Here is a 27,757-nt window from a genome sequence, read left to right on the forward strand (position 1 = left end):
CATCGGGCTCCCTGCTCGGCGGGGAGTCTGCTTCTCCCTCTGACCCTCCTCCCTCTCATGCTCTCTGTCTCTCATTCTCTCTCTCTCAAATAAATAAATAAAATCTTTAAAAAAAAAAAAAATCTCTAGGATATGGGTGCCTGGGTGGCTCAGGGGGTTAAGCGTCTGCCTTGGGCTCAGGTCATGATCCCGGGGTCCTGGGACTAAGACCCACATCAGGCTCCTTGTTCCGTGGGAAGCCTGCTTCTCCCTCTGCCTGCCGCTCCCCTTGCTTGTGCTCTGTCAAATAAATAAATAAAATATTTTTAAAAAATAAAATCTCTAGGACAACATCCCATCCATAGAATGTACGATCTAGAATTGTTTTTTACCCTAAATATGTTCACTGTCTGGAAAATCTAGGGAAAAATGAATCTACCGAATGCATAATCTATTTGCCAAGAACTGCTACTCTTAGTAAACAGAATTTAAAAGTATGAAGCCAAAGTGGTTTTTTTCTGTTTTGGAACTCAAATACCACAGATCCAGATTACAAAAAGAATGGAAAGAAACTGTGAAAATTTAATATGCTGAATTACGTATTATTTGCAAAATAAAGTTCCCTTAGTTATACAGAATCTTGAAATTGGCTTGTTTGCCCAATACTCTGGCTAAGGGGCCTAAAGCAACAATGATTTGTGAATGCTAAGCATACATTGTTTTTTGTTTGGGGGCAACCTCCCAAAAACTCTTGTCCCAGATCAAATAACTATTTAAAAAAAAAAAAAAAAAATCACTGGCTGACCTAATCCCAAAACCTAACAGCAAAACCACTTGGGCCCATCTGCTTCATGATAAAGTAAAATCCCCCCCTGCCATGGGAGACTGGGGCCCAAGCCAGGTCTGTTTCCAAGCATCCTGCAGATATCCGGATCCAATTCAGCAAGCAATTTAGTCAAATTCTGACAACCTAGTTAAGAATGTAATGGATAGCTTAGAATTGTTACCGGATTGAACAAAGTTTGAAATAGTCATTCTTCACAGTGCAACCCTAGCCCCAGAAGATAAATTTTACATTTTAACCATTTTTAAAGTCCACAATACATTTCTATTAACAATAGAGACAGACACCAATATACTGTATAACCATTTTAGTCCTCAAAGTAGCTATAAATTAAGCTAGAGTATCACACAATTTTAGAACAAAACCTAGTTTTCTAGATTGGGTTATGTGTGTGTATGTGTGTGTGTGTGTGTTCTAAAGAGACCACAGGGTGAATCAGGGCTGGACTAGAACATGCTCAGTCAATCCTAGTCCAGCCCAGTGTCAGGGCACTGCTTTGTTGCTGGGGTCCGGAGGGGAAGGAAGACAGTGTACCAAGAAGGAAGGGTCTCATAGGACCTGAAATCAGTCACCTTTATTGGGAATACAAACAAAAGATAAAATTCTACCTTTGTTTTGTCATTGAAAACTCCATCCAAAATTAATCAAGAAATTGAGCAAAGCCTAGTTGAAATCAGTCTAACGTAAACTATTTAAATCTACTGACAATCTCAGAAATTAATTTTACACTCACTTCAGTAACATAAATTAGGGTCTTGAAACTTTTTTTTTAAAGATTTTATTTATTTATTTGACAGAGAGATAGAGAGCACAAGTAGGCAGAGAGGCAGGCAGAGGGAGAGGGAGAAGCAGGCTCCCCGGTGAGCAAGGAGCCCGATGTGGGGCTCGATCCAAGGACCCCGGGATCATGACCTGAGCCAAAGGCAGCCGTTTAACCGACTGAGCCACCCAGGCGCCCTAGGGTCTTGAAACTTGGCCAAAGTAAAAGCAATCAATGTAATTTTCATTCAACAAGTATCTACTGAGCCCCTATTGCATACCAGGTACTATGGAGACAACAAAGTAGCATGAGGTTCTTTCCTGTTTCCAATAGTTTTTCATGTATATGTATATGTATATGTATATGTATATGTATATGTATATGTATACACGGCCAACAACACAACAAAGGAAGATCTGGATTGCTGAATAAAAAGGGAAAGGGATTCTTAATGTGAGGGCAGAACATGAATCAAAGTTGACAGGGTACTGTGTGGTGGCTAAGAACATGTGTTCTAAAACCAGAGAGACCTGGACTCAACCCAGCTGCCACTATATACTGCATGAGGACTACTATGCCAGTGACGTACATCTAACAGTATTTATCTTATTGAGTCACTGTACTGAATGTTCAGTATGTACAAAGTGCCCAATAAGTATCAGCTAAATATTTGTGAGAAAAAAATATTTTAAAGCACTAATAGAACATGTCTAGAGAAGTTGAAGTAAATGTGGCAGTGTCTGAGCTCAAACACAGAAAAGGGGAGATATGGTGGGAAGACACTTTAAAAAAAAAATCTAGGAGCTAGGAGCTTATATTGCATCCGACATGTACTACACAGAAGAGCAGACCAAAGATCAGAATAAAGTACGACGTGGAACCTGGAGGAAAGTGCCAACCGATCTCCCTACAAGATGGTGGGAGAGAAGAAGAGTTTGTGTCCTGCTTGGAAAGCAGAGGCTTCTTTGATTGTCCAAAAATGTAAATATGCGTGGGTGTCCGTATTTTAATGTGCGTATTAACTTTTGTTGATAAGCAGAAGCCTCTCAGGGAGGTGCTGTTTTGGCACTGCTCTTCCCCACCCCGAGAGGTGTCCACAGTTCCATCCACTAAGGGGACGCAGCCACAGCTCGTGTGGAGAGCCCAGTGTGCAGAGCCAGCCTCCCAAGTGCCATCTTTAGGACCCGATCTATCAGAAAATGATGGGGTTTTACACTGAAGCAGCTGTTTGGCTTTTGTCTCATGACTTGAATGCTACTTGGCTGTTCTAGAACTCAGGGCATAATCTCTGACTTTTTTCCTAGTCACAGGAGGGCAGGATCCGGGGGCAGGGACCATTTGTTTTCAAAACAAATTTTTTAAAACTCTCCCTTCGTTAAGTCCAGTGTGTTTTTATACCTTCATCCATCGTTCACAACATTTGGCATACAGATTCAGTTCTCACTTTTTGAAAGGTTTATTTTTGTTTCTTGAGGTCATTGTCTGGGCTCAACCATAACATCTTTCAGGTTGTTTTGAACTGCTAAAGGGAAATTAAAGGAAATAATGCCCTACAATGTAACCATGGACTGTTTGACATAAACATGGATAAAGCTACAACAAATTATTCACTAGTTTTAAGTCAGTGCTCTGGTGGGTGCATATGAAATCCAGGGCCAAAAATGGCCCATTACAGCTGGACCACAGTGATGGGAGGATAAGCTGAGATGGCATCTGGCTCCCCAACTGTCCCCCACACAACACAACACTCCCTCCCACCCTCATGGAAGGTATCACACATACACACACACACACACAAAGGAAGGTCTAAATCTTGGGAACTTAATATTTAATGGTTGATTATCCCATCAGAATTTGATTGTAAAAGCATATGCTGGTGGGCATAAACCCAACCACCCTTGGCCAATCCCACGGACTTTTGTTCTTCCATGACACAGCCCTGGCCTCTACCTGCCTCCTACCTCCTTTCCTTTCTGTCCCAAAGTAAATTAGTGCCACCCAGTTTACAATCAGGTTGAAAAGTCACAACATTACTAGCAAACAAAGAAACAATAGCAGATAGTTCAAACATTTTATAAAACTTAGGTGACACAGTGTCATGCTTTCTCTGATCACTTTTCTGGAGGGACAGCTAAAGAACACTTGCTGAGAGGAAAGATCATGCCTTAGGTTGTTAACTTTCCCAACTTTTTCATAGCACCTTCTCCCAGTCATTCCTCCTGAGATCATTTTATTCTCCCCACCAAAACAAAACCAAACAAAACACTTCCAATTAATTCAGGGTTTCTAATCTTCTGATTTTAAAATACTACTGTACTGTAACGTTTGATTTACACTCAATTCCTGGAACAGCTTAAGATGAAAGCAGGTAGATCCTTTGCTCTTAGGAAGGCAGAAAAGAAGAACAGAAAAGGAAAGAAAAAAAAAAAATCAAGTGTGATATCCAAGATCAGTTCTAAGAAGCTGGACTTGCTTCCTTGGTCGGCGATTTCAATGCAAAATAATCCATCATTTCCCCCTGGTTGAACACTTTACTTCAAAATAAAAGAGTTTTGTTAGAAGTTCTTCTGCAAAAAGGAAAGAGGAAAGCTGATTAATGAGATGGCTGCAGAATCTGCCACTTGCACCTTTATCATCAACCCCCCCCCCCAAATTAGCCAATCTAGTAAGAGTAACAAGAGCAAAGTTGAATATTAAATATTAAAGAAAAGCGGAGGGTAGGCATGTTGATGCAGATGGCTTCATCCAGGGAATGTGCCTTGTCAAACGTGTGCCAGGATGCAGCAGCATGCTGTTCTGGGTCCAAATTTCTTAAGTCCATCCTCGCTAAACAGTGCAGCTGTCATTCAGGTTACAGTTCATGGCTCTTTACCTTGACGACACTGACAACTGGTCCTAGAATGCTGATCCTGCTGATTAACAACTTTCCCGTGTTCTGGTTAAAGCCCTCCTCCATAAAGCTCCTCCTGAACTGCTGACAAGGACATGACGACAAGGATTCCGCATGGCCAGCCTCCTACTCCACCCCCAGGGTAGTCTTTATTCCCAAAGCATTATCCCCAACCACTGCCCATGTTAACAGCATCCCCTGGACTTTCCCTCCAGGTCCCCAAAGATTAGACTTTCCTCCAACCACTGAGGTCTCCTGGAACACCTCCAAAGTAAACCCAGGACAAAGCAGCACATTAACAGCACAGTGAAGCATCCTGAACATGAGCTTCAAACAACCATGATTCCTCTCAAGGTGACAGGAACTCACTGAGGACATACAGTTGGGACATGTGGTCACAAAAATGTGCAGGATTCTTCACGTTAATACACAAAGCAAAGCAAAAACAAAACACCCTCCAGTAGACTTTTTGTTTTGTAGGTATGGTAACATGTATCCCCCGCTTAAACACACACACACACACACACACACACACCCACACCCACCCACCTGTGATGATTCTTGACAAACTCTGCTGTGAAACCAGCGTTTAGTGGCACACACTTTGGAAAATACTGCCCCAATGGCAAGATGGTGATGAAAAGGAAGACCTAAGTATAACTCTGTCTTTGTATGTAGCACTTTGGACAAATTTTATATCCTGTGTGTCTCAGCTTTCTTGTCTACAAAGTGGAAAAAATAATGCCTGTCCTAACTGCCTCACAGAAAAGTCATAATGGATACCACTGCTTCAAAAAGCACAAACCAAGGACTATGCATTTGTGAGATTTTAGGATTGTGTCCAGGGCAGAAGGGGTCATTAATCTGAAGCTGCAGAGCTGCCCCCAAGCTTCCTACCAAAGAACCAGTTTATTCTCCCAGTTACCCTGGAAAGCCCAGGTGCTCTATGAACCATACCTCTTATTCTTTGAAGAACGAAGGAGACACAGAGTGTCCAACCAGGTCAGACTGCTCCGTATAAAGCAGGTCTTGCATAGGCCCCTCCCCCAAACATCACAGAGTGAACAGCAACAGTATCTTCCAAAATACACAAGGTAGGGGAGCCTGGGTGGCTCAGTCGGTAGTTGAGCATCTGCCTTCGGCTCAGGTCATGATCCCAGGGTCCTGGGATTGAGTCCCGGGTTGGGCTCCCTGCTCAGCGGGGACTCTGCTTATCCATCTGCCTCTGCTCCCCCCCCGCCCCGTGCTCTTTCTCTCTCTCAAATAAACACAATTAAAAAAAAAAAAAAATACATGAGGCTACCAGGGAAGAAGAATGGGCCCACTCTTATTTCATTTCCAAATCTCTTCCACCTCCCTAAATGCTTTTGGGAGAGGAAGAGACAGACAAGACACAGGAAGCAGAAGAGAAGGGGTTAGAGGAAACAGGGGAGGAGTGTAGTAGGCTGATTTGCTTAGAAGACAGCTGAATGAAACAAATAACAAAGAATCCTGAGCATTCTCCTGGATCAGGAAAACACTCGAATTTTGGCTGTGACACCACTCCTCACACTGTAAGAACTGTGATGTGAGCAGAGGGACGGTTTCTGGGGACATGAAACAGAACAGTCTCTCCCATTAGCATGGGGAGTAGCAAAACTAGTGTAGAACCAGGCTGGGCAAAAATAGTGACTAGAACTGGAAAGTTTGCATACAACATTTGACAAAGAATGTCAGTTATGACGTCCCTGAAACATCTACTGCACGCTTTTATTAGGATTTGTAGCTAATACAAATGGTGCTCTTTATTACCAGTTACATAAGATCTATATCGCCAATTATTTCTTTTACAAGATACTTTAATGAATATAATGTCTCTGGATGGTGAAGGTAATGGGGATTTTCACTTTCTAGTTTACCTTTACATGTTGTCTTTTTTGCTGTTGTTAAAAGAAAGAGCATGTATAACTTTTATAATCAGAATAAAGCTACTTTCTTTGGGGGTGGGGGTGGAGGACAAATAAAATACCTATGCCTATTCTTTCAGGCATTCATTCAAAAAATTAAAATAACGTAACGTTGATTTCCTACCAAGCGCCAGGACCTGTATCAATGTGATACACACCACACACACACACACACACATTTACATAATCAAATAAGATGAAGTTCACAAACCATATCCTAAGATTTTTGTATTTCCAGGAAACAACAGCTCTTTCCTTAAGCAGGAAGCGGAAAAAACAAAAGTGTTACACAAAACTGGTAGGGTACAGCAGTTGAGGAACATGGGCTTGTTATCAGACAAACCCAAATTCTAACCCAGTCCTGGGACTTAGTAAATGCATGAACTTGGCTGAGTCACTTAAACTCTCCATGCTTCAACTGCCTCATCTGCAAAGTGGGAATAATAGTTGCCACTACAAGAGAGGTTTTTATAAGGATTAAAATTAGATAATCACACAAAAAGCACTTATAAGTACAAAATGTCAAGCAAATGTCTAGCCTCTGACTACAGGCAAAGGCTAAACTTCATCTGACCTCACATTACCTCCCTGCACAAATTCGAAAAGCACCCAGTGCTGATTTATTCTTTAGGCAAAACACACCCAGGGTACTGGGTCTTAATGTTTATCCAACCATTATTAGCAGTAGCAACAAAAGATGCTGTCATTTCAAGGTGAAAGTCATCCAGGGCACAATCAAGCAAAATAAGTTTAGCCTGAAGCTCAAACACACGAGGTACAAGCCAACTGTACCTCTTGGCACTCACGTACACACACAGCGCTTCAGTTAGGGAGACATGGACCTTCCTGGGTTATGGCCAGGAGAGCGTGGTGGGAGAAATAACAAGAAAGGCAACATTCAATCAAATGCTAGGGCACTTTCTTGGAGAATACAGAAGAGGACTGAGGCTTTCCCAAGGTTTAACAGGTATCCAGAGTGGATGGAGCACCACTGAAAATTGTGGCTGGGTTTTGTGATCCCTTCCCTCATCCCGGACAGACCCTGAAGAGACACCGCTTGAAGGCAAAAAGGTGAACAAAAATAGAGCACAACAGCCTTGCCACTTGTTGCTGAAACGAATTCCTCCACCTTTGAAAAGATACTCATGATAGCTTGCAGAGGGCTGCCCTCAAACAACAGTACAAATTGCATTTAAATTGGGAAACCAGCTGCTCCTTGATCAGTCATCCTTTTATCAACAACAGAACTTTAATTAGCCCCCATCTGCTTCCTGTTTTATGCCGCAAATCTTAACTTTCACCTGTTTAGACCAAACTGCAATAGCTATACCCACAGTAAATAAAAGCAATTAACTTTTCATACAACATGCAATTAATTCTCATTAAGCTCATATTGGGCTATTCAAAACAGTACATAATTTAAATCAACTATTTTCCCATAAATAACAATGTTCTATAGTAAAAATTCAACAGAAACTCTCTCCCACCCACATCTTCTTGAATTTTTTCCATTAAGAAGGTTTTCAAGCTGTCTGGCTTCAATTTCCTGATTTTACTGTTAAGTATGCGGTCACTTCAGGTCATGTAACAACAATGGATAAATCTCAAAAACATAATGCTGACTTAAAAAAAATCAAGTTGCAGAATGATACCTATGTTAACTGACAACATTTATGTAAGGGGGGGGGTGCGTGCAGCGGCAGCAATGTGCGTTCCTCTATAGGGTAGATGGACCTGCATGTATCAGCCCGGCCAGGAGGCAGACTTCTTGAAGGAAAGGGACCCTCCAACACAAGAAGGCTTAGAGCAAGATGAGTGACATCTGTTAAAACCTGGCGGGGTCATGTGGGTGCTAATTATTAGCCTCTGTGTTTTCCTAGATGTTTAAAATAGTTCACAAAGTTGTAAGATAAAGACAAATGGAGGATGGCCAGCATCCAGCAAGGGAAGGAGAGCTGGCCCCCATACGTTCTTGGCCCCAACACACAGGCACACATCTGTGCTGGGGCTTGAAAAGCCTCCCCAAATGATTCTCATGCCACCCCCAAACTCATCCCTTGAGAAAGGCTGAGTAACAATCCACTCTCAAGGGCAGGGACCCTGCTCACTCATCTCGAAACTGCCCACACTCACCTACCTAGTCAGTACCTGAGATGTAAATATTATTTGAATAAATCAGTAGATAAGCAGAAGAGGATTCTTTGTTCTGTTATCTAGCCCAATAACCGAGCACATTAAGTCAATTTTCCTTTCCTGAAGGAGTCTGAACAGATGAGTAGTTATCACTCCAAACCAATGATCAGAATCTTCCAGAAAGTGTGTTGAAAACAGAAACACTTAAAGCCCTTGGCTCAGGGGCTGGGATGCAACAGGTATGAATGGAACGGGACCAGGGCCCTGTATTAAAATACTCACCAGGTCTGCAAACAACTGGACTAGCTTAATGACCAACATTCCTTTCAGTTCTGATATTCTAAGAAAATAACTCAACTGTGTTATTTCATATAGACTGATTCAACAGCAAGAGGATGAAATCCCAGAATATTCTTAACAAGTATCTCCTATGATAGGCGAGTTTGAGAAATGCGGTGTTAGTGGTACTTTGGGTCATTAACACCAAATAATAAAAGGCTATTTATGAGTATGATGTTATTTAATAAATGCCTAAGAAAAGATGTTTAAAAATATAATTATATGCCAGTTCATTCTAAGATCAATTTTTAAATCAGCATTGTTTTTCAAAAAGAAAAACAGAAGCATCGTTAGTGACTGAGGACGTGTCAACCTCACCTTTCAACTTCCTGGAATTTTCCTCCCCCGCTTTCCCCTTTAATATTTCCCTTGGACACACACACACGGCCAACTTCACAATGGAGTCTTTACAAGATCATTGCTCCAGATACCAATAGGCCAGTCAGGGACTAGGTGGGAGGAACCCGACTGCAGCCTGACCACCCCTGCTTCAACAGCTCCTGCTTCGCAGAGAAAGGATAATGATATCTTATCAAACACTGGTAACACCTAAAATTCCTTTACATTGACAACAACCCATCTGACTCCAGGGTGAAGGTGGACTTCACATTTGCTCTGAGGAAATGAAGAGTGGAATGTACTTTCATGGGATCAAAGATTCTGCAGACAATTGAGCATAGGTCAGATACACCTGACTTAGGTTAATGCAGAAGAAAAGCAGCATGAAACCCCATCCACTGGATCCAAACCCACTGCCAGTTTTCAAGGGTTGAATGCAAAATCTAAATGACAAGGATGTCCAGATAAGTATAAAACTATCCTGGCTAGTCCGTCACATCAGGGCTCAAATCACATCAAACATCTTCTGGGGTCTTCCATTTAGTACATAATTTTAACTAGTTCCATGTTTGAAACCAATCCAAAGGGGCACTACTTTCTTTTTTTTTTTTTAATTTTTTATTGTTACGTTAATCCCCATCCATTACAGCATTAGTTTCTGATGCAGTGTGCCATGATTCACTGTTTGTGCATAACACCCAGGACGCACTACTTTCTTAATTCAGCCCCAAATCCCTTCCATGAGCATCCAAGTGAATCATGAACTCCCTCCTCCTTGCTTCACGCTTGCGGGCCAGTCTTCCATATATGGATGCATCCACCTCTTCTCCCCCAACTCCACCCCTGTTGCCAGGACATGAAGGTCTTACAAGAATAAATGTGGGAAAGCCCCCAGGCCAAAAACTCTGGATTGTAATCCATAAAGCAGCAAAATCAATTTTGAGGACTGAGCATTTTGAGCATTCTTTAAAAATTAGTAAAATAGAGCATATCTCACACAAAAGGGCAAGTATAATACTAATTTGTAAAACTCTTGTATCATGTGTGTGCACATGTACACTGAGTCATATATAAAGCGGATTTCTTACTATGCATCGGGCTGGGGAAAAAATTGAGAAAGCCACAGAAACAGAAAAAAACATACTACTTCCGAGAGGACATGCTTTCCCACTCTAGGGAAGGCTTACTGACAAAGCCCAGTCAAATGGTAGTACAGCTATGCTAGGGTTTCTGGAAATGTCCCATAACCTTGAGGGAGCTCCCACTCTGCACAGTAACAGAGGGGTCTTCTTCTCAGTAGCCCACAAGGCCGATGTGCTTCTTTCCACCTGGAACAAGGAAGGATGAGCAATGGGAAAGCGTTGTGTAGTATCATGTTGGGAGTTTTTAACGAAGTAACTTCCGAGCAAGTTATGTTCTTATCAACAGAAGGAACAGGGCATGTTAAACCTTCAAAGAGTGCAATTTTAAAGTACTATTACTTAAGCCTTTCATCTATCCCTCCATCTTTCCTTTGGGTGGGTGCAGCACAAGGAAACCATGGCTCAGACGAGCAAGAAAAAAAATGAAATTTGGATTATGTTTACAGCCAAGGGAAGGAGGAAAGGAGACACGTTGAACAATCCTCTACTGGAAACATTGCTAAAGTGTTTTTAAACTGAAGATTATACCACCACTTAAGATATTTTTTCTCCACTATTTTGCCCAGCATATTACAAAACTGCATCTAGGACTGAAATAGCAGATTGCCTCAAGAGCAAATGACAATATTTGTACCAGAAATGTTGGCAACCAGTGGCACAGATGGGTTTCTGCACAGCAATCTTCAAACTGGGGCTCCAAGAATAACTCCACCTACTGCACCAATGCTAAACTGCTGAATCCAAAGTCAGAAGGGCTCATTATTCCATATTTTCCCACCACCTCCTTCCAAAAGGCACGTGTACCTGCCTGACCTCCTCTGCCTGGGAAAGGCTCAAAACACAGAAGAAAAGGAGAGAGGAGACCAGCGGGAGAAGCTCCCCAAGCATCAACAGCACTGGATGGTAAATGATCCAAAAGAGGCAGGACACAAAAATGATGGTAAAATCCAGATAAGACAGTTATTTAATCTTCCCCTTCAAATACAAAAAATAAAAATAAAGATTTATCCAAGTTTCATCTTCTCTCCAGGGTTGGGTACCTTGGTCAAATAAAAAGTCATTTTTGTTAAAAGACAAACGCAAGAATTGAGGGAGAAACTGGCACCAACTGTAATAATTACCAGGATGTTCCCGAAGGCTGTCAGTCAACACCTACAGCACAGCTCACTAGATGAAAACCAAACCTCCTTCAAGTGCTTAAAGAAAACAGCCACCTTTCAACAGAGAGGGCACTTCCACGTCTGTTCTTACCAACTGCCCCCTGAGATGTGCTGTTGTTACCCTGTTCCTTTGCAATTTCTACCACATGGTCTAGAAAGGCAAATTCAACAAAAGTCTTCACTTAAGGAGACATTAAGTATGAAACTCACACAATTTAAAGTGCTGGCTTAGGCATGCACAGTATCCTTTCCCTGCCTTTGAAAATGGTAGGGGTTTGGAAATGGAAATGGGTCTCTGCCTCGGCGCAGACCATAGGTTCTTACATAAAAAAAGAGAATCAATGTACAAACTGTTTCAGGATATAACAGTGCTTTCTAAACTACCTTCAAATTATATAATGCAGAGTACAGAACACTGCATTTATGCTCCATATCCCTACATCTCCTATGGTACACAGAAAGCCTATAATCTCACAGATTAACTTCATTTAACGGAAATTTAGGGGTTCAGGCAAACAGAATCCCACATTTAAATAAATGTTAATTTAACCCTAAAGAAACTGAGAAAGGAAGATTAAGGTAGGCTGACCCCCCGCCTTTCCTCTCCAACTGATTAGTGTGTTCCTAGGACAGGCTCTGGCTATAATTCCCTGAACTACACTTCTTAGCAGGGTCAGGTGAATCTGGAGAACAGAGCTCTTTCATTACCACTCCTGATTCACCTGCATCTGAATAAGCCAAGTGATGTCACAAGTGAAACTAAATTCCCTGCCAACCTTTCACCTTCCACTGAGTTAGCTAATTAAAACGAGGGTGTTAAACCCTCCACAATCGCCAAATGGCTCACAGAATCCCAAAGTTCAGATTCCCCCCCAAACACACACCCCAACATTCAGCTTTGAAATACATCTTCATCCTTCTATTTGGATGAGTGTGTAAGATTAGGGTCGCGGGGCGGGGGGAGGGACTTACTCCCAAGCCAACAAATCACCCTAAGACCCCAACTAAAAAGGGGTTGGGAAGCAATTATGACGATTTCCCCTTTATCCACCTCATCTCCTAAACCACGCTGGTAGAAGGTACCAGCCTGATCAGGGTGGTCTTCAACCAAATTGTCTCTAGAGAATTCACAATGAGCACCTATGGAAGCCTCCTTGGTAGAATAAACATAAACAGTCAACATAAACAGTCAACAAGACAGTGACTCAGAAGTGCCACTGATGTGTCCACAGGACAGTCAAGGTAGATCATCAAGGAATGACTGCAAGAGCGTTCAACACTAAAAGAAACCTCATACACTTCTGTCTATTCTCATAAACAGTTCAATCCAATTCTCATCAATTCTAAACAAAGAGACTGGCATGAAATTTACATTTTCTCCCCAATCAAGGCCTTCCCCACCAATGACATGGAATTTTAAAAAGAAAAAAAAGAGAAAGACAAAAAACCACATAAACACAGTCAGCATTATTTTTAGAAACAACTTTCATTTCCATTTCAATTTACTTAAAATTTGAAACTTGCTAATAATAGAAATAGTATTTAATTGTCACTAAAACCGGAAGTTGCTGAAAAATAAAATATAGTGTTTCAGAGCAAATTCAAGGATCTGTGTTGTAAAATATTTGGTCTTTGTTACTCTCAGCATTCAATTTGTAAAAAGGAAACATGTTCTAGTTTGGTTAATTAACCACTAACATAAGTCAAATAATGAACATTGCTGCCTCCTAAATAAATCAGAATAGATGAACAGAATCCTTTGAATGTATTCGTGTGAGAGCACATTTCAAAGTCAGCCCGGTAACTCCGTCTGGAAGTTTAGAAGAGGAATGTGCTTCTGGATGTCAACAGCAGGAGAGCCTTCAGGAGCCCCATTGTTCCTGTGTGCCGGGAGCTCAGCTGTTCGGAACTGGCATGAGTCGAGACAGGAAGAGATGTCAGACTTCTGGGGCTGGTCACTAGAGCAGGACTGCACAAGGCCCGAAGCAGCAGATGTTTGAGGGGTGCTTGGCAACAGCAATGTGAAGACCTAAGTACTAGGAATTTGAAGAGCTACGGAAGTCTTACTTTTTGGCCATAATTTGCAATCAAGAAGTTTTAGCAGAAGTCTGCAATTTTGTCCTATGGCAACCTCTCTCCTATCTCTCCGGAGTGTTTATGGCCCTTACCCAACTCCTCCCAGTAACGACAGTATTATCTTTCAACCCCTAAGGCATGCCTGAAAACAGAGAGATTCAAAAGCCATCATTTCGGTCCAAGAATGACTATTCCAGCACAATGACAAAGAGAAGCCCACTTAGATAAACAAAAAACCTATTTTCATAAAACAAGGAATTGGATTAGGCTAGTAACATCTAACAACATCTAAGCCAAATGATGCAAACAGAACACCAGGAGAGGAATTTATACCATGACTTAAATGCCACAAACAGGGAAATCCTCTCCTTGCTGAGACTCTTGGGTCCCTTCTTACGTAATGACTCCTGGCAGTTACCGTTCCTAAAATAGCTTTCTTTCCAAAATGCCCATTATCCAAAGGCCCACTCCTTCCAGAGTTAAACTAAAGTTTTAGAGAACTGTTCATCTGTCAAGGGTGCAGAATGAAAACAAAGATTGCCTTCAGCTTGCTTTCAAGGTGATGCAGATGGGAAGAAGCATCATGTGTAGGAGAAGACACTGAGCAGGTAGCCAAGAAATCCTGCTCTGCCTGGTGTCACTAACCAGCCTGGTGACCTCGGGCATAGCCTTAACCTCTCTGCTACTCAGTTTCCCTCAAGTAAATGGATGGCCTCCAAAGACCCTTCAACTCCTTTAAAAGTCTGTCAGTCTAAAAAAAAAAAAAGGACCCCGCTTTAGTAATCCCACCCAGTCTGAGAAAACAGAGGGAGGGACCTAAGAATACTCTAATACTCTGCAGGACAGATACTAACAATTCCCAGTGGTAGCCCAGCAAGAACTGAAATATGTCAACTCGGACCCAGAACGAGTCTAAAGATGAACCAAACACCAGCAAAAATCCAGAAAATGCAACAGATAAAGGTTAGCTTTTCATCTCCACAGCACAGGTCACCCAGCAGTCTCCAAGTCCAAAACTTGCCAGGATGGTTCAGACTTGCTGGGAGTAGAAGCACGGTGGGGAGTAGAGAGACACTGAAATGCCATTTCAGTTTAAGTTAACACACCAGGAGCTGTAGTGATGCCTTCTGTGCAGCCTTTTTCAAGAAAACCAAATTGCTTGGGGAAGGGAGTGGACTTAATTTAACTAAGCATTTCACAAGGCAAATGACAATTTTTCATTTACCATTCCATTTTATATACTGGCCAGCAAAATCCTCTTCTACCTAACCTAATATCTACGGTCCTCTTCCTTTTATCCCTTTCTGATTTTTAAGGTGGTAGGTATTGCAAAAAACAATACATACGTTCTGCAAGACCTCTGGAGGTATGCAGCATGACTGATGGATGTAGGATGAGTGGAGGCCAAGAGGACTAGCAGTCTCGAGCTGAAAAGGCAAGAAGTTCACCAGAAGTCCATCGTTTCTACTCTGCAAATCAACTGAGAAATAAAGAGGCCCTTCGAAATAAAAAGGCCCTTCTGCCAGCAAGTAAGGAGGAAGACGGAGCCCTGACAAATCCAAGAGGGAATGCACACTTTGGAAGAGGGCAAGATGGTACTTTGCTGCTGAAGGATGGCAATGACTTAAGATTGTTTCCTAGTGGCTCCCTCCTTCCAGACACACAGCACCAGAACTAGGCCCAGACATGGTCCAGACAGACAGCAGCTCATGGACAAGGCAAGCCCCACAAAAGGAAGAAACCATCATTGGCAAGGAGCTTCAGCCAAACTGGGCAATTCTGAGCAACTGAAGCTCCAGAGATGACCAGGAATGGAGGGAGGGACTAGTAGGTTAGTGTGCAAGGCAGCCCAAGGCCCAGAACAGGAATCCCAGTGCTGTCCTTACCCAGCAGGCCAACCAGGTGCCGGGAAGGAAAGAAAGCAGAGTGGAAGCTGACAGAGGAAGCACCCAATGGGGCCCATGAACAGAGAAAGTGTAAAACCATTAAAGGCCTGTCCCTTTGTAATTTTACTATTTTGTTATTTTTGCCAACCCTTATTTCCTGTGACGCGTGCTATATTTGATTGGAAAACTGGATGAAAAAGTCAGGAAATAGTTTCTTCTTCCTTAGGGGGCAGGAAGAATTATAGCTCTCAAGGCCAACCTGAAGAGATACAGAGTCACTACTGAGTGACACCACACAGTGGACAGCCTCTAAGATGCCCTAAGAATCTCCTGATATTCGGGCCCTATGTCATCTCCTCTCCTCCAGGCACTCAGCTAAGCTAGGTCTCAGATTCCTGACCGCACAGCAACTGAAATAATGGTTGTATGTTATTTTAATCTGCTAAGTTTCAGAATATGTTGTTATTCAGCAATTGATAGCAAAAATATCCCATTTCATTGAAGCCTTTTACGCAACTGAAATTAGGATTTCCTTAAGTACAAAGCCATCCAACTCAATAGCAGCTACTCTTCTTATCTTTGGGCTCAAAGACTTCATTAGGGTGCAGGATCCTAACAGAATGACATAAGGTAGTCAAGAGCTGATACACTATGTTTTTTCTTAATATTCATTTGTGATAGGGCACCTGAGTGGCGCAGTCGGTTACGCATCTGACTCTTGGTTTTGGCTCAGGTCATGATCTCAGGGTCATGGGATCGAGCCCCGCATTAGGCTCCCTGCTCAGTGGGGAGTCTGCCTCTCCCTCTCCAACTGTTTCTCCCCAGCTCATGCGCTCTCTCACTCTCTCAAATACATAAAACCTTAAAAAAAAAAAAAAAAAAAAAGACACTCTCTCCCTCTCTGCCCTTCCCCACCGTTCTCTCACTCACTCTCTCTCAAATAAATGTATCTTTAAAAACATGTATTTATGGGGCGCCTGGGTGGCTCAGTCGTTAGGCGTCTGCCTTCAGCTCAGGTCATGATCCCAGGATCCTGGGATCGAGCCCCACATCGGGCTCCCTGCTCCGCGGGAAGCCTGCTTCTCCCTCTCCCACTCCCCCTGCTTGCGTTCCCTCTCTCGCTGTGTATCTCTCTGTCAAATAAATAAATAAAATCTTTTAAATAAAAAATGTATTTATTTGTGATGAAGGAATGTATGTATGCGGTGCAAGATTCAAAAGAAGACCTCACCATTTCAGGTATCTGAATAAATGTACCCCAATTAAGGCCATCCTCAAATTCAGAGTTGCCCCCCCATCCCGCTTTCCTTAACTTTTTTTTTAGTAGGCGCCACACCCACCATGAAGCCCACCATGGGGCCTGAACTCACAACCCTAAGATTAAGGTATGAGAGCTGAGATCAAGAGTCAGACGCATAACCAACTGAGCCACCCAGGTGCCCCACTTGCTTAACTTTTTCCAAAACACTTATCACCATAATATACTTCACATTATACCTAGCTAATCATTATCTATCTCTCCTGTTGGGATTGTAAACTCCACATGGGTATGAATTTTGCGAGTGTTTTCTACTGCTGGGTCTCCAGCCACCAGGCCTATGTGTTAGATATTAAGTACACGGTGACTCCATGAATAAGAAGGAGATATGGCGAGAAAAGTCTCTACATATTCTTGACATGGTCACTGATGTAGGAATTCATATATGACACTAAATTTAAAATACTTTTCATCCTGGATGTGTTACTTTTTACTTCTTTGAGAGCTCCAAAAGAAACAGGAGTTTTCTACAAAAACATGAATCTTGCCCTGGTGAACCTCAGAATGAAGACATTTGATAATAAAGGCCTTTTCCTTCAATGACTTTTGTGAAATTCTACTTTTGATAAGAGGTTCCAAAGCACATTTTTTTTTTAAAGATTTTATTTATTTATTTGACAGAGAGAGAGAAAGAGAGCGAGCAGGGGGAGCGGCAAGCAGAGGGAGAGGGAGAAGCAGGCTCCCCGCGGAGCATAGAGTCCAACGCAAGGCTCGATCCCAAGACCCTGGGATCATGACCCGAGCCGAAGGCAGATGCCTAACTGACTGAGCCACCCAGGTGCCCCCTTCAATGCATATTTTACCTTAAATCAAAATCATTACAGATATTTCGAAGAGTGGCTGCATCATCTTTCCAGTCATTGTATTGTTTAAGTCTTCTATGGGGAAAAAAACTTTAAAATTTCAAGTAACAAGAGAGGTTATACTCTACTTGTTTCAGCAGTACCTATACTAATATTGGAACGATACAGAGAAGATTAGCATGACCCCTGTGCAAGGATAAAACACAAATTCATGAAGTGTTCCCTATTTGGGAGAAGGTACAATTTATAGTAAATTAAATGCACAGATCTTAAGAGACGGTGGAGTTTGGCAACTGCATACCCCATGGACCACGAGCCCAACCAAGAAGAGGACACTTCTATCATCCTGAACGTTTCCTTGTGTTCTTTTCCAGTTGATCCAGCATTATTCAGACACCTGAAATGGTGGGGCCTTCTGGTCCTCCAACAATGGCAGCTTCTATTATGATTTTTATTCACCACAGTTTATTTTCACAGTTCTGGCACTGCACATAAATGGTCATATTTTAAAAAATTAAAAAAACAAAAAACAAAACAAAACCCAAGAGGCCGTGCGTACCACTGTGGTATGGCCGGTGTTACTCAATCTCTCTTATTCCTCATACTGTCCCCACAACCCGCTGGTTGGGTATCTCCTGGGGAATGCACATAACTTAAAACTATAGCGAAGACGACTCAAAATTCTTGGTTGCTATAGGTCAATAAATAAGTTAACGCTTTGCAAGTAGATTGAATGAAATAAATGATTAGGCTTGCTGAATGCTCGCAGACTGACATCTTCATCCAATAACACCATGTACATATTACTCTTCCAAGCTGGGGACATCATAATGTGCAATGCCCATCTCATTTAAACCTCATGCTACTCTCACCTCCTCCTCCAACCGCTCTCAGATGACTCAACACCAGACAAATTAATTTGAGAACCTGTGTACCTGGTCCTCTGTTGGGGGGGTACTATCAAAACTCAGGATACAGAGAAAGTTGCTTCCTGTCCGCAATTTGCTTAGTGAATCAGGCCTACAGTAGCTTTCAGGGAGTTACCTTAAATTCTGAAAAGCAACAGATCAATCCATATTTCAAAGATCCAGAACAAAGAACGTTTGCTTTTTGAACAGCAGTGAATGCAAGGCAGAAGAAAGGCTGACAGAAGGATGCCTAGGTTTCTACATGCCTCAGGGACATTTTCTGAATAGCTCCAATTCAACGACTAGAACTGTAACATCAGCTGAGCTCTGCCTTGGATGTGAGCTCCTGAAGGATCAACACTCTGTCTTACCCTTGTTTGTCCTTCTGCAGGACTTAGCAGAGTCTGGAAACCAAACTTTCCATCACCAGAAAGAATCTACAAGTTACTCTCTCGTTTCCAGTTTCAGTAACCCCAATTCCCATTTTCCCGTCCCTTTTCTTAATTTACAGTGATGGTGCCCCCCTACTGTCCTGCCATGAAATATTAAAGGAGTATATAAGGGGCATTTCTGGGTCTCCCATTATTAAACATAATTAAAAGGTACATAGCTTATGATAGTACCTATCTAATTAAGCAATAATTTCAAAGCCTACACAATTATGTATATAAAACTGAACACTGCTAAAGTACCAACTATGCCTCAAGAATAGAAGGAAGCATTCTGAATAAGACTATTTAAAATCTAAGACTGAAGGAGGAGTACGGAATCTCGAGTCACACATATAATACAGTAATTAGAAAACAGTTCACTTCCAGGGTCTTAAGTGCCAGTTTACAATCATTCCAAGATGTTACTGTTTTCTCCTTATGTAATGTTAAAAAAAGCTTAGCAAGATAATTATACATGTTGTAAAGAAAAGCTTTTACCACTGCAGAGTGTGCTTTAAAAATATTTTAAGTTTGAGGCATCTGGGTGGCTCAGTCGGTTAAGCATCCAACTCTTGATTTCAGCTCAGGTCATTGTTCAGGGTCCTTGGATCGAGCCCCATGGGGCTCTGTACTGGGCATGGAGCCTGCTTAAGATTCTCTCTTTCTCTCTCTCCCCGGCCCTTCCCCCCATCTTAAAAAATATTTCAAGGGCGCCTGGGTGGCTCAGTTGGTTAAGTGACTGCCTTCGGCTCAGGTCATGATCCTGGAATCCCGGGATCAAGTCCCGCATCGGGCTCCCTGCTCAGCAAGGAGTCTGCTTCTCCCTCTGACCCTCCTCCCTCTCATGCTCTCTGTCTCTCATTCTCTCTCTCTCAAATAAATAAATAAAATCTTTAAAAATATATATATATATTTCAAGTTCAAATCTGAACCCTGGTAGTAAGTATATACAAACTACTGGACATTCTGACCTATGAGCTGGTTCTACCACAAGAAAAGGGAAATTTTAGTTTTTTGTTATTTGTTTTCCCCAAAAATTTATTATATAAAGAATCCTCTGGCTTCCAGTAAAATCTACCGCAACATAACAAAAATTCAGGCCTTTGGATCCTTCTGACATCCTTCTTTACTCCTTAATTAGATGTTTCATTGGCTTTCAAGTGAAACTCAACTACTGGCTCTGAGATCATTTACATTTACTTAGACATTTTAAGCCGCCCTGTCACCATTATAGACCACTGCTTAATGAGGTCCCCTTACACAATGGCTGGCTTGACAACAACCCACAGTTAATACTAAAATGATCCAAGATTTGCTACTTTTTCTGAATTTAAAAAACTTAGCCTCCTCCCTAAAAATAGGAGGGGGAGAGGTATTATTTCATAAAGGGTGCTTCTACTTGAAGCACTTCCAAGAGAACTGTATAATCATCAAGTGGAGACTTAATATGAATTCAAATAAATTCACAAGTTCAACTCTCAGTCCTTGAACATGGAATCTCCCTCCTCCTTGACAGTGCACAAAAACCACACACTGATCACTTCTAGGCTATTCTGGAGTTTGTGTGTGAGAGCAGAAAGAGCCTAGCAGAAGGCAGGGCAGCAGGGGTGGAGAAGGAAGAAAAGAGAAGAAAGAAGAGGCGTCAGAAGCTTGGGCAGAAGTGGCCGCGGGTCATGAAGAGCTGGCTGGAGAGGGTAAAAATGAGGCTCTCCAGAGTGTAGGAATCCCAACACCTTCATTTTGGGGGTGAGGAAACGGAGGCCATGGTCACAAAGCCAGCAAGTGACAGGAGTCAGGCCCAGGTCACCTGCTGAGAGGGCAGGATGCATAGACAATAAATGAAGAGATAGAGCACCTTTCTTCTCGCCTCACACTCCCCTCTAAGGAAGAGCACAAGAGGGAGGCAGGAGAAAAGGTGTGCAGCTGCAGGAGGAGCCATCTGGCTATGACGACTGGTTAATGGGCTTCTCTCTTCAGCGGGATCGACATGAGATATTATGTTTGTAACTTGGTTGAGATTTGTATACTCTCAAGAGGCCAAGATTAACTCCTCTCCCCCAAATAAAGGAACACCCCACTAGTTTTGCATCACAAATGGAATATAAAGACAGTATAGAAAAACTGAGATGGATTAAAAAGTTTAATAAATAATTCACACTTTGCTAGAAATGGCAAGATGCCCCTTGATGCTAAACAGCCAAACCTGACTTTCTATTCCTTAGGGCCTGGCTCTAAAATATAAAATTTTACACTTGAAATGAGCTTTGTAGAGAAGAAAAAAACTTCCATTCAATAAGCTTAACTATTAACTTGGAGGGGGTTGAGTGCCATAAAAACCAGTGCTTCTCATACTTGAAATGCACAGGAACCACCTAGGACCTTGTCAAGAGGCAGATCCTGATTCAGTATGCCTGGGACCAAGACTGAGATTCTAACAAGCTCCCTGGTGATGCCGATGCCATCAACCCCACCCATGAACCACACTTGAAGTATCAAGGCCATAAAAAACACGAGGTATGAAAGTCACATTTCAAGGTATGTTCATTTCACAACTTGGCCTGCTAGCTACAGTACAGTGACATTCGAGTTCTTCTCCTCCTGGTGATTGACAGGCTCTGTAGATATACGAACATAATCTGGGGAGGGGAGGGGAGGAAGGAGTTTAAGTCCAATTAAGTATAAAAGCACTGTGATTATCTAATCCAACAGAATTTACTCTGGGCTCAGTGAGGAATAGCACAGTCTATGTGTTTTTTCATACAACAAAGGACAGTAAAGGTTGATAGTTATGGAATCTGATTTAATTCCTCTTGAGGGGCCAGATGGACCCAGTGTTCATTTGCATGAAAGCTCATCTTTCCTTACCGAAAAGAAAATTAACGCCCATTTGCTCTCAAATGCGCACTGCGTTGTTTTCCAGGAGTATTGAGGCTTTCATTCTGACAGCCCACTGGAAAGCCTGGGCCAAGACAATGGAGCTGGGTTGTTCTAATCCAGGTACAAAATTATTAGTAGTATTACCATTTCTATCCATGGTCTCATGTACCTTAGTGAAAACGTAAGCCTTCTGAAGACTACCTTAAAGTCTTTGTGGGCTAATCCATATTTGAGGAATAAAATTTTAAAACCTAGCCTTAGGAAGCAATGTGGCTTTCTTTAGAAATCTTTACTCAAATGTGTGCCAGTTACTAGTTATATGACCTTAGGTAAATTACTTAACCTTTCTGTTTCCTCCACTATAAAATGAGGACAATAGCCACCTAAGGTTCCAGTAAGATCATGTACTTTGAGCTCTTTAGCAGCTCAGTGGTTGGCCCAGTGGGGTTCAAGGGCAGGATTATCACTGTTACGGTCAGGGCCACCTTCTCCAACTGAGCCAACCAATCCCAATTCGCATGGTGCTAAATACAATCCCTGGTAGGCTCTGTTCTCAGCCGGCTTACATTCCAAGCCAGCAACACATGTAAGTCACACCCACTTTTTAAACACCACATAATTCTTGATTTCTTTGTAATTATCAAGCACTAAGGTATTCAGGAAAGAAAGTCTGCAATACGTACAACCGTTCTCTTCACTGTCCCCAATGCCATCTCATCACTCACTAATCCTTCCCTGTCTTTCCTCAAGTTAGCCTCAGTCTGTCTGAAGACAGCACAGCATCCCAAAGTACTCCCCCAGCAGGGTGTAAGCAGGAATGGGCTGCTTTTTTTCTGCCAGTTTAGTACTGATCACGTGGGCAGGACTATTTACACAAAGCAAAACTCTGGAAGACCATTATTTACAAGTGTGTGTGTGTGTGTGTGTGTGTGTGTGTGATTAATACTTTAAGGTCCACAGTCTTCCATACATATTATCTCAATCAATCCCAACAATAACCCTGTGTATTTGGGATCCTATTCTTATTACTACAGATAAAATCTCACAGAGTTTAATACAAGAGACAAGTTCATGGCCACCCAGCCTTTCTGTGTGTTCTCTTAGTCTATAAGAGATCTCCCCAGTAAGAAGGTGGCAGGGAGGTGAATCATCTTTGTTATTGGAACCATCTACATAATTCAATTACATTCGATTCTGACAGAGACCACTGGAGCCCACTTTTATCAGTGTGAGCTGCACCCCTCTAAGTTATCAGGGTCTGTAAACCACAGCCCATCACCTGGAGGCCCTTAATCATAGTTTTAAACAAGGTCTCCTGGGCGCCTGGGTGGCTCAGTAGGTTAATCATCTGCCTTCCACTCAGGTCATGATCCTGGAGTCTTGGCTCAACCAGGAGCCTACTTCTCCCTCTGCCCCTCCCCCTGCTTGTGCTCTCCGTCTCTGTCAAATAAATAAAATCTTTTTTTAAAAAAATTTAAGCGGGCGCCTGGGTGGCTCAGTTGGTTAAGCGACTGCCTTCGGCTCAGGTCATGATCCTGGAGTCCCGGGATCGAGTCCCGCATCGGACTCCCTGCTCGGCAGGGAGCCTGCTTCTCCCTCTGACCCTCCCCCCTCTCATGTGCTCTCTCTCTCCCATTCTCTCTGTCTCAAATAAATAAATAAAATCTTTAAAAAAAATAAAAAAATTTAAGCAAGGTCTCCTGTGTCAGAATGAAAATGGCAACGCTGCATCAAGGTTGAAGCCAAAACCCTGCATTTTGCCCTCGGTAATGGGTCCTGCCCTATAAAGAACCTTCCCTTGAGCTTGCGTTGGTCCCTTCTGCCAATTCAGGGCTGGAAAGCAGCAGCCAGCCTTGGAGCACTCACATGCCTCCTGAGGATGGCAGAGGACCCTGTTCACCAGTGTGAAATCTCTCTCTCTCTCCCCCTCTCCTCCCACCCCCTCTGCCCACACACCCTTCTTGTGCTCAAAGGGCCTTTTCAACGGTATTAGAGGTGTGCTACAAAATCTTCATTAAGTAATTTAATAATGCGTGCGTGTACTTCAGTCCCAAACAGAAAGGAATGTGCCCAGGAGCCAGCAGGCAGAGGCGCATTCTTCCTGTTGCCCTGAAACTGCAGGCAGCCTAGTAGAGGGCTGGCGGGCGCTGCTCCAGGGACAAGCCCTCTGACAGCACTGCTCTCCCAACATCAAAGGGCTGGACCTCATCTTCAATTTGTAACCTGGGTTTTTCTCAGTCTCAAATCATAGCCTGACAGATGTTAAAGTCTGACAGGGCATAAAATCATCTTCTACTGAGTCAAGAATATGACAAGCAAGACGGAGCAACGGAATAAAGGAGGACCCAGTTCAGAGAAGGGGAATGGAAATCTACCCGCAGTGAGCGGGAGAACATGAAGTAGTGAAAATGGCTCTTTAAATGGCATACCGCACAGTGGTGGTTATTTTGTCAAGTACTGTTCATGGAATATGGTGACAAATGGGGAAGGACTGTGTCTTGCCAGTCGTATTTAGTTCAGTTTTTCTGGTTTTTTATTTTACTTTATTTTTAAGGAGGGGCAGTCACAAAAGATTCCAAGTTATTTTTAAATTTCTTTCCCTAAATATTCTGATTGAATTCATGACCCTTTCAACTAATACAACATTATTTTCAAGAAGGAACAAAAACAAATTAATGAAATAAGCCAGTCTGGCCCACTAGCATGAAAAAAAAAAAATCACATAACACTGAAACTTTAAAAGAAGAGTCAGTACTTTCTTGAATGGATTCTTTCGGGAATATTTACACATAAAATATGGCTCACACGGTCACTATCCACCCAAACTGGTGAAGCAATTTTTATGAACTAAGTTGTTCTTGCTTTGCCCTCCGTAATGTCACTCATTCTGTGCTACTCCAAGTGTGGTTCAGGGACCCACAGCAGCACCTGAAAGCTGGTTGCAAATGCAGGACCTTAGGCTTCACCCCAGACCTAAGGAGTCAGAACCTACATTTGTACAAGATCCCCAGGGGATTCATACACACATTAAAGTTTGTTAACCACCATTTTGCAAGACATTTATTATTTAAAAATCACTTAAGCCCATTTTAACAGCTCTGCTAAGAAAGTCTTCCCTACACTGAGATGTAATATGCCTTCCCCTAAGTCCCATTTATGGATGCTTCCCTAGTAACAATACTCAGGGAAATAACTCTAAAGTTAAGCTTGTGTAAAATACTTTTAAAACAAACTCAAAATTCTTCCTTTGATGTGTGCAATGTTTTGGGGGGAAAAGAAACATTAAAACTATTACAAGCTTTCCGTAACACCACACTTGCCACTATTTCTATTGACCATCAAAAAGTGTACACTAAAGGGGCGCCTGGGTGGCTCAGTCATTAAGCGTCTGCCTTCGGCTCAGGTCATGATCCCAGGGTCCTGGGATCGAGTCCCACATCGGGCTCCCTGCTCGGCAGGAAGCCTGCTTCTCGCTCTCCCACTCCCCCTGCTTGTGTTTCTGCTCTCGCTATCTCTCTCTCTGTCAAATAAATAAATAAATAAATCTTTAAAAAAAAAAAGTGTACACTAAAAAATGCAAGCAGGTATCCACATTAAATCAACAATATCAACTGAGCAATAAACATGGCAATAAAAGATTCAAGTGAAGAACGGAATACAAGAAAAGCTCTTCAAGGTCAAATTATTTGCAAATTAGTCTTGTTGGGGAAATCTGTTCCATAATTCAGAAGGAGAAAGACAACTGTTCAACTGCAGCATGGGGATGATTTTTCCCCACATGCCAGTCTCTATGCTCGGCATTTTAAACACATTATCGAATTTAAGCCTATCACAGCCCACAGAAGGTGAGCACTGTTTTAGTCTATGTTTTATTGAGGTTTAATTTACATCAAACCAAGAGCTGATATCTGCTGTGTATGGCTATACGAATTTTTACATTTGTTTATCCCCATGTCACCACCCCCCACCGCTGAATCATTTCCAGAACCCTAGCAGGAGGCTCTCTTATGCCCCACCCAGTCAGCAGCCCCTTCCCCACCACTATTCTGACTTCTACCACATACACTAGTTTTGCTTGTTTACGGAAATTCATACAAACAGAATTGTGCAGAATGTACCTTTTCTTCCACTGAATAGTTCCAGATGGATCAGCATGGACAGGGAAAAGGGCAGGTCCTGCTGGGAGTGGAGAAGGGGTAAAACAACTATAGGAGGCAGGAGAGTGTCTTACTGTATGGAAGGTGGACTGGTAGAGGAGTCTGTAGGAAAGGAAGCTGGAAAGATGGGCCTTTCAGATGGTGAGTGGCCTGGAACGCCAGCAGAGAGTGTCTGAAGGTGTTTGAGATAAAGGATATAATTAAAGTGACATGTCAAGAAATCTGTTGTGGTAGCCTGTCCAGAGTAGAGTGAGGAAAAAGGAAACTTGAGGCAGCAAGCCCAATGTAGAGGTCCAAATAGGAGATGGTGACTGCCACAGGGAAGGAGAGAGGCAAAACCCCAAGGAGTTTCATCCTGACACTTGACAGAGGAAGCTGGAATTGATGGGAGGAGTTTTCCATAGCTCTAGAATGAGACTCTTGAGAGAATGGTGGTGAATGCTATTCAAAATATAATGTAGGCGGTAGGGGAAAGTGGTTTTAGGGAGGAAGGTGAGTTTAACACCACGTGGTCACCAGCTGGCTGAAAATTAGACTAAAGCTCGGAGAAAGATGTAGAGAGGTAGATACCGGAGAATACGGGAGGTGAACAAGACAGCAAGAACTAAATGGGTCTCCAGAAACTGTGTGTTTGTTCTCACCTAGCTGAACCCAGTGAGAACAGAAACCACAGGACTGAACCCTGGGGAACCCTTACTCAGAATGCAAAAAAGGGCCGAGGATAGGATAGGAGTTGGATAAAAAACAAAAGATCGGAGCATAATTTAGCAACAATTCCTGCAATAAGCATTCAATTTAAAGACACTTTTTCTCAAGTACAACCACTGTAAACGCTGAAACAGGTTCTCCAAGAAAACACAAGGTACTTCAGAAGCTTCATTAACTCTTTCTAGCATCTTCAAGGTATTACTTTGCAAATTACTGTCTGGGTATGCTAAACTTAGTAAATTATTGTTTGGGAAGACTAAATAGCAGCCCAGTATTCTGAAAGAGTTAATGGAGCTTCCAAACTGTCTAATTTACTCCTAAGGTACTTTTCCTATTCAAGACTCTAGCTCAATTTGCATATCACCAGTGATGATTAAAAGGCAATCCATGAAACTAAGCATTCAAATTTCTGACCAAATCAGATCTAACAGATCCAATATTTTATTTAGGCTCCCTAATCATAACAAATTCTAGATGATTAACAACCCATCAACAGCGATACTTCCTCAAGAAATCCACTACAAATAAAAACTGAAGGGAAAATCTGAGATCAATACCTGCACAGGAACGATGTCTGAAAACATGAGCCTAAGCCATGTCCAGTCTGTGTATAAAATTATCCCACAGGCACAGACTATTAAGTCAATCCCCCTCTGTTTGCCTGCTCTGCATTCATCTCCCCCTTCACCGACTATAACTTCTACCAGATGACAAATGATAAATTGGGTTTGCTAAAGCCCAGCCTTTAGGAGATATTAAATAAGAATCCCTACGATGTGGCATGCTTCTTTTCTCTAAATGAGGACAATAGATAATATGAAAAGAGTAATTTAGCTGTTGACTTGAAGCTAATTTTTATCTGCTCGAGTCACTTCCAGTTATGCTGCCAATGATATTTTACATTATTCCCTGAATGAACTTACTCTATTAATCAAAAGCAAGTTGGCAAGTTTTATACACAGCATTAAGCAGTGATTTTTAAAACATAATGCACAGGGGCGCCTGGGTGGCTCAGTTGGTTAAGCGACTGCCTTCGGCTCAGGTCATGATCCTGGAGTCCC

The 27,757-nt window shown here is 42.3% G+C and overlaps 1 protein-coding gene and 1 non-coding gene across 2 annotated transcripts in view; one reads left to right on the forward strand and one right to left on the reverse strand.

Annotated features, from left to right (window-relative positions):
* FOXO1 (forkhead box O1) overlaps positions 1-27,757 on the reverse strand; it is an 83,886-nt gene that overhangs the window by 15,396 nt on the left and 40,733 nt on the right. The gene's annotated exons all lie outside the window — the stretch shown is intronic.
* On the forward strand, positions 17,740-17,846 carry LOC115937771 (U6 spliceosomal RNA). The gene has a single exon (XR_004073003.1). It is a non-coding gene; the product is annotated as a U6 spliceosomal RNA (small nuclear RNA).

This window comes from Leptonychotes weddellii, chromosome 3 (genome assembly GCF_054177405.1).
Source record: "Leptonychotes weddellii isolate Sample4059 chromosome 3, ASM5417740v2, whole genome shotgun sequence".
NCBI lineage: Eukaryota > Metazoa > Chordata > Mammalia > Carnivora > Phocidae > Leptonychotes > Leptonychotes weddellii.